Genomic DNA, 9096 nt, shown 5'->3' on the forward strand with positions numbered 1-9096 from the left:
TCACATCATGAAGGAAAACGGGGTTTATTTTGGTTATCAAACTTATAAATCACATCACCTTTATTAAACAAAACATTAAACATGGTTTTGAAACTATGAAATGATGATATTTTGATTTGAATTCAGATTTATTACATCCATCTAAACTATTATGCATGATCAGTAATTAGTAAGTACATTTGTAGCTGCTAATTTTTTTACCAGCTCATTTCATATTTTCAAAATCTATTGCTGCTAACATCAGGTGTTCAAGCTGTTCTCCAGATGAAGCCATAAACAACAGAACCATTAAAAGTTATCGTAATGAAGCTATAATTCAAAACTGCAGAGTTCAGAGTTTGTTCAATGTGCCTCAAGAAATTAAATTAGTTTAGTTGAATTGGGACGGTAGACGGTATCTAGATCTCTAGAAGTGGGTGGTTGTACAGAAGTCAACACTGTATGTTTGTGATGCTGGTGGATTGTCTCTTGAACAGCTTTTTAAAAACATTATTTATACAATAAGACATTTTGTACAGGTAGCTGAAGAAACAGTTTGGTGGTTTGTTGCCTGTTAATCAGAGCTTTGTCTTCCTGTGCCACGGTTTCTGATTTTCTGTTAAGGAATATATTGTTTTGTTTTTTTGTTGTTGTTTTTTTTTTTTTTTTTTACAAAAATGTTCTTGTTTTTGTTTGTGCCTTTTTTAACTGATCTCTCGAATTCCCTTTTTTAATAAAATCTTGTTTGTATTTCGTTGGTATGTTTACTTTTTCAGTTAATCAGCATTTTCACCATAAAACATTGAAACAACAGCAGTTTTATTATTGTTATTCAGATTTATTATGATAAATTGTGAGGTCTTATATTCATTCAACTTTATAATTATTTATTTATACTTCATTTGCAACTTACTAAATTCTACCAAATACAGACACAATTCAATAATTTATTAATCAATTTAGTTGGTTCAAAGAATTTTGTCTTCTGGATGAAAATCCTTACTATATCTACTGTTAGTGTTATACTGTAAATAGTTGTTAGAGAGCTATTTCTACCTTTAATCCTAATAGCACTTATTTACCCCTAATAGTTTTATTGGTAAAAAAATATATATATATATATATATATATATATGACTGATTCATTGTTATAATAAACAGATTTTTTTTTTTTTTCAACTTGGATAAAACCAGTTAATTTAAATGTTAACATTTTAGGAGACCATTTTTTTTTTTTTTTTTAATGTGCAGAAAATGTGCAAATTGTGCAGTTCTACAAATTTACATTAGTACTATTAACTTTATTTATATTCAACAAACTAATGTATGTAGTACTATTAACTTTATTTATATTCAACAAATTAATGTATGGGAAATAACTTAACAAATTAAAACTTGATAATAAAAACACAACAGTCCTGGTCCTTGAATCTGATTGGCTGAGGCCTTCCATGAGTACTGTTGAGTACTTCACCAGTATCAGCACTGGGACTGTTCACTGTTTAAATACTTATCTTATCTCTGTTGTCTCTAGACGGGCAGCATTTCTCCCAGTAAGTGGCAATTGCAGAGGAGCAAACCAGTGGCGTAGCCACGGGTGTGCCTGTGCCACCCAGAGTGGCATCTGGCACACCTAAAAATAGATGCAGAATTATTTTTTATAGTCTCAATAAAAAATGTTTACTAAACTTGGGCTATTGTTGTTTACTTATATATATATATATATATATATATATATATATATATATATATATATATATATATATATATATATATATATATATATATTTAAATCAACCCTTTCACGCGTAAATTACAAATATTTTAACCGACCCCTTGTTTCCATGGTGACGCGTCATGATTGTCACGTGACACCGCAGCCACTAACAGATGTATCGTTATTCGTTTTATTTAGTTTTTAATTTTTTTATTAAAATACATAGGCTACACAAACTTGCCTATCATGTCAACTATCTGATATTCTGATTCGTCGTTTAAAAACCTTTATAAATGGTCTTGATCTATAACGAGATGAGCGCTGCAGTTCAGAGTCCTGTCAGTCGGATTTAACCAAGGGGCAAGGAACTCGACCGGAAGTTGAAGTCGGGTGGGGGCTGCCATCTTTTAGCAGAACTTCACTTGCGTTAGCATTCCCATTGACTCCCATTCATTTTGGCGTCACTTTGACAGCGAATAACTTTACATCTGAGGCGTTTAAAGACTCTGTTTGTCCATTATTTATTTCTAAAGATACACGACAATGTATAAAGGGCTCCATTACCTTCTATGTTACATTATGGCCCCGTATAAACAGTTTTTGTAAAAAATAGGCTAACGATTGCGTCATAACCACTCGGCTCTCTGTCGCATTACCGTACAGACAGGAGGAGAAGCTCGCAGGCAATTAACTTAATATGGCGTACTGGCGTTACATTTTAAAATACTATACAACATAATTAATCAGAATACTAACTCCTGCTCACTCACGACAAAGAACTCCCCGCTCAAGCTCGCCGTCTCTGCAAGATTAACGATGGCAGTTTGCACACACAGCTACTAGAAGATTTACATCTGACAGACAGGTTGCTGACGTCATCAAGCTTAGTTTGAGTCTGCGCGTCAGAAACGGAAGTGCTAAAAAACGCTAAAACTGGGCTTCATTTGTCTCAATTGAGTTCCAATGGGGTCGCTGTGTCCATTTCTTTTACTGTCTATGGATTTAACCAGGGGGCAAGGAACTCGACAACTTCCGGGCGTGTTCCTTGCCCCCTGGTTGTAAGCCCAAGTAGACGAGAACTCGCATGACGTCACATTTTATGAATTTTCGCGCAAATTCGGGCCCGACTCCTCCACAAACAATTTTGCCTCTACAGGCTGATAGAGGCAACCGTGGTGGACAGTCGAGGTGTCATTCTTTTTTTTACATCATGGTTGGCTCATACATGTACAAATTAAAACTCTATCTTAAAGATTTTTTTTTAAGTAAAAACCTCCACATAGCTCATTTAATGCTAAAAATGTTAAAATGTAATTTACATTTTAAATTATTTTTGTTAAAATATATCTGCCGACATTTGGACTGCCAACCAATCAGCAAACAGCAGCTGACTGTGACCCCAGCAGTCTATGATATAAACAGATAATTTCTGATTGCACATTGCTAGCTAATATGTCGGAGAGCTCCTTTCTTAATTTTTTTTGCAAAAAACCTTGGCTTGATGGACAGCCGGACACGAGTCCTAACCTTACACCTGATGAGGATGCTTCTCCCTCCCAGTGCCCAACATCAACAGACAGTGTTGCCAGATTGGAAATGTCCAAGTTTCATACCAGAAGTTCAAAATTATTGTATTTGGAAGAAAATTATTACATTTAACAATTAACTACATTTTGACAACCTGCAAATTACCACAAGGAGTATGGTTGGACGGAAGCAGTGTGACAGAAATACTAGCCCATAATTTTGCACAGTAATCTGACAATAAATGTGGCACACCCAGATTTTCATATGTGACATGGTCTCCGCTGACATTATGGAAGATTTTCATTAGTAAGATTTTAATTAATCAAGTATATAATCAATGTGAATCTAGCCATTTTTTCTGCTAGTATTATTCTATTATATTCTATAGGTAATAGAAAGTTGCCTACGTGCTGGAATGTACAAAACTGATGAGAAACATATGGTCAGACATACATACAGGGCCTTTCTTTAGAATAAATCAAGCAGGGGGAGCCCTCCTCTCTAGGGAGGTATTAAAATTGTAATCATAAGGAAAAGTTTGACTATGTGGAACCGCCCCATATAGTGTTTATAAGTAGATACCAAATAACATTCGGGAGATCTCCTTGCAAAGACTCTTACTTTATTTTACTTTAAATAAAGTTTTTTCTTCTGAGAGATAAATCCCTGACTGAGTGTGATTCTTCTGAGAACCGGCAGACGACACTACAACATTCAGGAATGTAAAGGTTGTCTCTTTTGGTTGAGTTTCGCTCCAACTCTGATCAAGCTCACCTACCTGTGATTTTCTAATGATCCTGAAGATACTGATTAGCATGCTCAGTTGGTTTGATTAGGGTTAGAGCTAAATTCTGCAGGAAAGTGGATCTTGTGGGCCAGATCTGAGGATCCCTGCTCTAGGTGCTGATCCACCGTGTGATATGGAAACATATTGGATCTGGTGGCTACTGTGACCTCGGAATAAGAATCAAACAGAGTAATATTATTGTAGATGCCATTCTTCTTACGTAACAAGTAATAAGTACGTTGGGTGTTATGAGTGCTCCTTGTTCCGGTTGACCAAATAAATGCAGCCTAACAATCCTTTAATGGATTTGAATTATAGAAAAGTGATTGTGTATTATGTGTATGGCAGGTTAAAGAGATGGTTCTTTAATCTAGATTTAAATTGACAGTGTGTCTGCCTCCCGAACAACTCTAGGTAGATTATTCCAGAGTTTGGGCACTAAATAGGAAAAGGATCTGACGCCCGCAGTTGACTTTGATCTAGGTATTATCAAAGGGCCAGAGTTTTGAGATTGCAGTGGACATGAAGGACTATAATGCGATATGAGCACGCTCATGTATTGAGGAGCTAAACCATTCAGGGCTTTATAAGTAATTAGCCAGATTTTAAAATGTATACAATGTTTAATAGGGAGCCAGTGCAGAGTTGACAGAACCGGGCTAATATGGTCATACGTCTTGGTTCTAGAAAGAACTCTTGCTGCTGCATTTTGGACCAGCTGGAGTTTGTTTATTAAGCACGCAAAGCAACCACCCAATAAAGCATTACAATAATCTAACCTTAAGGTCATGAATGAATGAAATGGTGTTTCAGTTATGCATTCTCTTAATTTTGCGAATTGGTGTTTCATTGGGCCACAAAGAAATATAGAGCTAAGTATCATCATCATTACAGTGATAGCTAACATCATGTTTCCCCCACCCCCCCAAAAAAACTTAAATATAAACCACAAGTTTATATAGTATAGTACATAAAAAAATCTAACAGGTTATGTTCTAGACAAGGCTTCTGCAATTATATTTTCAGAACTCTTTTTATGTTTTATATTTAAGTTATATTTTGAACAATTAATGACCATTGCACAGGTCGTTGGTTATGGTTACACATTCTTGACAAGAAAATGAATTAGTTGTGATCTGTATACACAGTCAAAAGTAATGGAGATGAACCAATGTTAACTACAAAGAACTGAGGTAGAGTAAAGGATCTGAAGTGTGTTAAATCTCTGTAAAAACAGGGTGGTCCAGACTGGCATCACCTGAAGGAGGATGGTGCCAGTACCTAAAACACAAGCGTTGACTTATAAATTAAATGTATAGGGACAATTTTGTGCTTTGAGGACAGGTTTGCTTCACACAAGTCAAAAGCATGTTTTTAAGGTTCAGACCTTGGGATTTTCTAAATAATTTAATTAGTGATTTGGAAAATTAATCAAAGTCGACTGGAATCACATGGGGTTGAGTAAATAATGACAGGCCCTGCATCCCAATGTTCATGCTACTGTATTTATTCTAAATGTTATGTGAGATCGGAAAAAGTGTGTCCCGAATCATATCTAGATAGCTAGATTTAATACTGTCACATGGAATTGATGTTGATAGTGTTGAAATTATTCAGCCAAGTGATGATATCTCAGATCATTATTTAGTTCTGTGCAAACTTCATATAGCCAAAATTGTAAATTCTACTTCTTGTTACAAGTATGGAAGAACCATCACTTCTACCACAAAAGACTGCTTTTTAAGTTATCTTCCTGATGTATCCAAATTCCTAAGCATATCCAAAACCTCAGAAAAAATTGATGATGTAACAGAAACTATGGACTCTCACTTTTCTAGCACTTTAAATGCAGTTGCTCCTTTACGCTTAAGGAAGGTTAAGGAAAACAGTTTGACACCATGGTATAATGAGCATACTCGCACCCTAAAGAGAGCAGCCCGAAAAATGGAGCGCAGCTGGAGGAAAACAAAACTAGAGGTATTTCGTATTGCCTGGCGTGAAAATAACATATCCTACAGAAAAGCATTAAAAACTGCTAGATCTGATTACTTTTCTTCTCTTTTAGAAGAAAACAAACATAACCCCAGGTATTTATTCAATACAGTGGCTAAATTAACAAAAAATAAAGCCTCAACAAGTGTTGACATTTCCCAACACCACAGCAGTAATGACTTTATGAACAACTTTACTTCTAAAATCGATACTATTAGAGATAAACTGCAACCATTCAGCTGTCAGTTACAGTATCGCATCAGACAGTGCACTATAGACCCCCTGAGGAACAGTTCCACTCACTCTCTACTATAGGAGAGGAAGAATTGTATAAACTTGTTAAATCATCTAAACCAACAACATGTGTGTAAGACCCTATACCATCTAAGCTCCTAAAAGAGGTGCTTCCAGAAGTCATAGATCCTCTTCTGACTATTATTAATTCCTCATTTTCATTAGGATATGTCCCCAAAACCTTCAAACTGGCTGTTATTAAGCCTCTCATCAAAAAACCACAACTTGACCCCAAATAACTAGTTAATTATAGACCAATCTCTAATCTCCCTTTTCTGTCCAAGATACTAAGAAAGTGGTATCTTCACAATTATATTCCTTCTTAGAGAAAATGGTATATGTGAGGATTTCCAGTCAGGATTTAGACTGTATGATAGTACTGAGACTGCTCTCCTTAGAGTTACAAATGATCTGCTCTTATCATCTGATCGTGGGTGTATCTCTCTATTAGTTTTATTGGATCTTAGTGCTGCTTTGACACAATTGAACACAGCATTCTTTTACATAGACTTGAACACTTTGTTGGCATCAGTGGAAGTGCATTAGCATGGTTTAAATCATATTTATATGACCGCCATCAGTTCGTAGCAGTGAATGAAGATTTATCATATCGATCACAAGTGCAGTATGGAGTACCTCAAGGCTCAGTTCTAGGGCCGCTACTCTTCACGCTTTATATGTTACCTTTGGGAGATATCGTCAGGAAACCTGGTGTTAGCTTTCACTGTTATGCTGATGATACTCAGTTCTATATTTCTTCGCGGCCCGGTGAAACACACCAATTTGAAAAACTAATGGAATGCATAGTCGATGTAAAAAATTGGATGACGAGTAATTTCTTACTGCTAAATTCAGAAAAAAACAGAGGTGTTAATTTTTAGGACCTAAAAACTCTGCTTGGAATAACCTAGAACACTGTCTAAGACTTGATGGTTGCTCTGTCAATTCTTCGTCATCAGTTAGGAACCTAGGTGTGCTATTTGATTGCAATCTTTCCTTAGAAAGCCACATTTCTAGCATTTGTAAAACTGCATTTTTCCATCTCAAAAATATATCTAAATTATGGCCTATGCTCTCAATGTCAAATGCAGAAATGTTAATCCATGCATTTATGACTTCAAGGTTAGACTATTGTAATGATTTATTGGGTGGTTGTTCTGCACGCTTGGTAAACAAACTGGAGCTAGTCCAAAATGCAGCAGCAAGAGTTCTTACTAGAACCAGGAAGTATGACCATATTAGCCCGGTCCTGTCAACACTGCACTGGCTCCCTATCAAACATCGTATAGATTTTAAAATATTGCTTATTACTTATAAAGCCCTGAATGGTTTAGCACCTCAGAATTTGAATGAGCTCCTTTTACATTATACTCCTCTACGTCCGCTACGTTCTCAAAACTCAATTTGATAATACTTAGAATATCAAAATCAACTGCGAGCGGCAGATCCTTTTCCTATTTGGCACCTAAACTCTGGAATAACCTACCTAACATTGTGCGGGAGGCAGACACACTCTTGAAGTTTAAATCTAGATTAAAGACCCATCTCTTTAACCTGGCATACACATAACATACTAATATACTTTTAATATCCAAATCCGTTAAAGGATTTTTAGGCTGCATTAATTAGGTAAACTGGAACCGGAAACACTTCACATAACACCGTACTTTCTACATCATTAGAAGAATGGCATCTACGCTAATATTTGTCTGTTTCTCTCTTGTTCCGAGGTCATCGTGGCCACCAGATCCAGTCTGTATCCAGATCAGAGGGTCACTGCAGTCACCCGGATCCAGTACGTATCCAGACCAGATGGTGGATCAGCACCTAGAAAGGACCTCTACTGCCCTGAAAGACAGCGGAGACCAGGACAACTAGAGCCCCAGATACAGATCCCCTGTAAAGACCTTGTCTCAGAGGAGCACCAGGACAAGACCACAGGAAACAGATGATTCTTCTGCACAATCTGACTTTGCTGCAGCCTGGAATTGAACTACTGGTTTCGTCTGGTCAGAGGAGAACTGACCCCCAACTGAGCCTGGTTTCTCCCAAGGTTTTTTTCTCCATTCTGTCACCGATGGAGTTTCGGTTCCTTGCCGCTGTCGCCTCTGGCTTGCTTAGTTGGGGTAACTTCATCTACAGGGATATCGTTGACTTGATTGCAAATGAATGTACAGACACTATTTAACTGAACAGAGATGACATCACTGAATTCAATGATGAACTACCTTTAACTATCATTTTGCATTATTGAGACACTGTTTTCCAAACGAATGTTGTTTAAAGTGCTATATAAATAAAAGGTGACATAGCATGTTGACAATAGTATGATTTACTATTTCAGGTAGATTTTTGAAGTGTGATCAGTGCACACTCTAATGGCTAATATTGCCCACAATCCATTGCACTTTGGTGAAGGATTTGGTTCAGAACAACAAACACAAATAAAAAGCATTGAAAAACTACAAACATGGTGGATGTGCACGACCAAGGATTCAGTATTAAACTGCCTGTTGTCTCCAATTTCACCTCAGTAATTTGCTCACTAATCAACAATTAATGTCCATTACTTTAGTTATCTGGTATGTAGCTGAATAATAACGTGTGTAGAAATATACAAATTTGCCTTTAACTTATGTTTTTGTTTTAGGTTCTCCCAGTTTTTGAGGGTGACTCTCTCATTCAGGCCATACTGTTAGATAAATATTTTCAAACTATGAATCAACAATATAATGCTGTTTTAACCTTCATAACAACATACCTTCAATTTTGTGATTTATTTATTTTTTATGTGGAAAAA

Source organism: Carassius auratus, chromosome 36 (genome assembly GCF_003368295.1).
Source record: "Carassius auratus strain Wakin chromosome 36, ASM336829v1, whole genome shotgun sequence".
Lineage (NCBI taxonomy): Eukaryota > Metazoa > Chordata > Actinopteri > Cypriniformes > Cyprinidae > Carassius > Carassius auratus.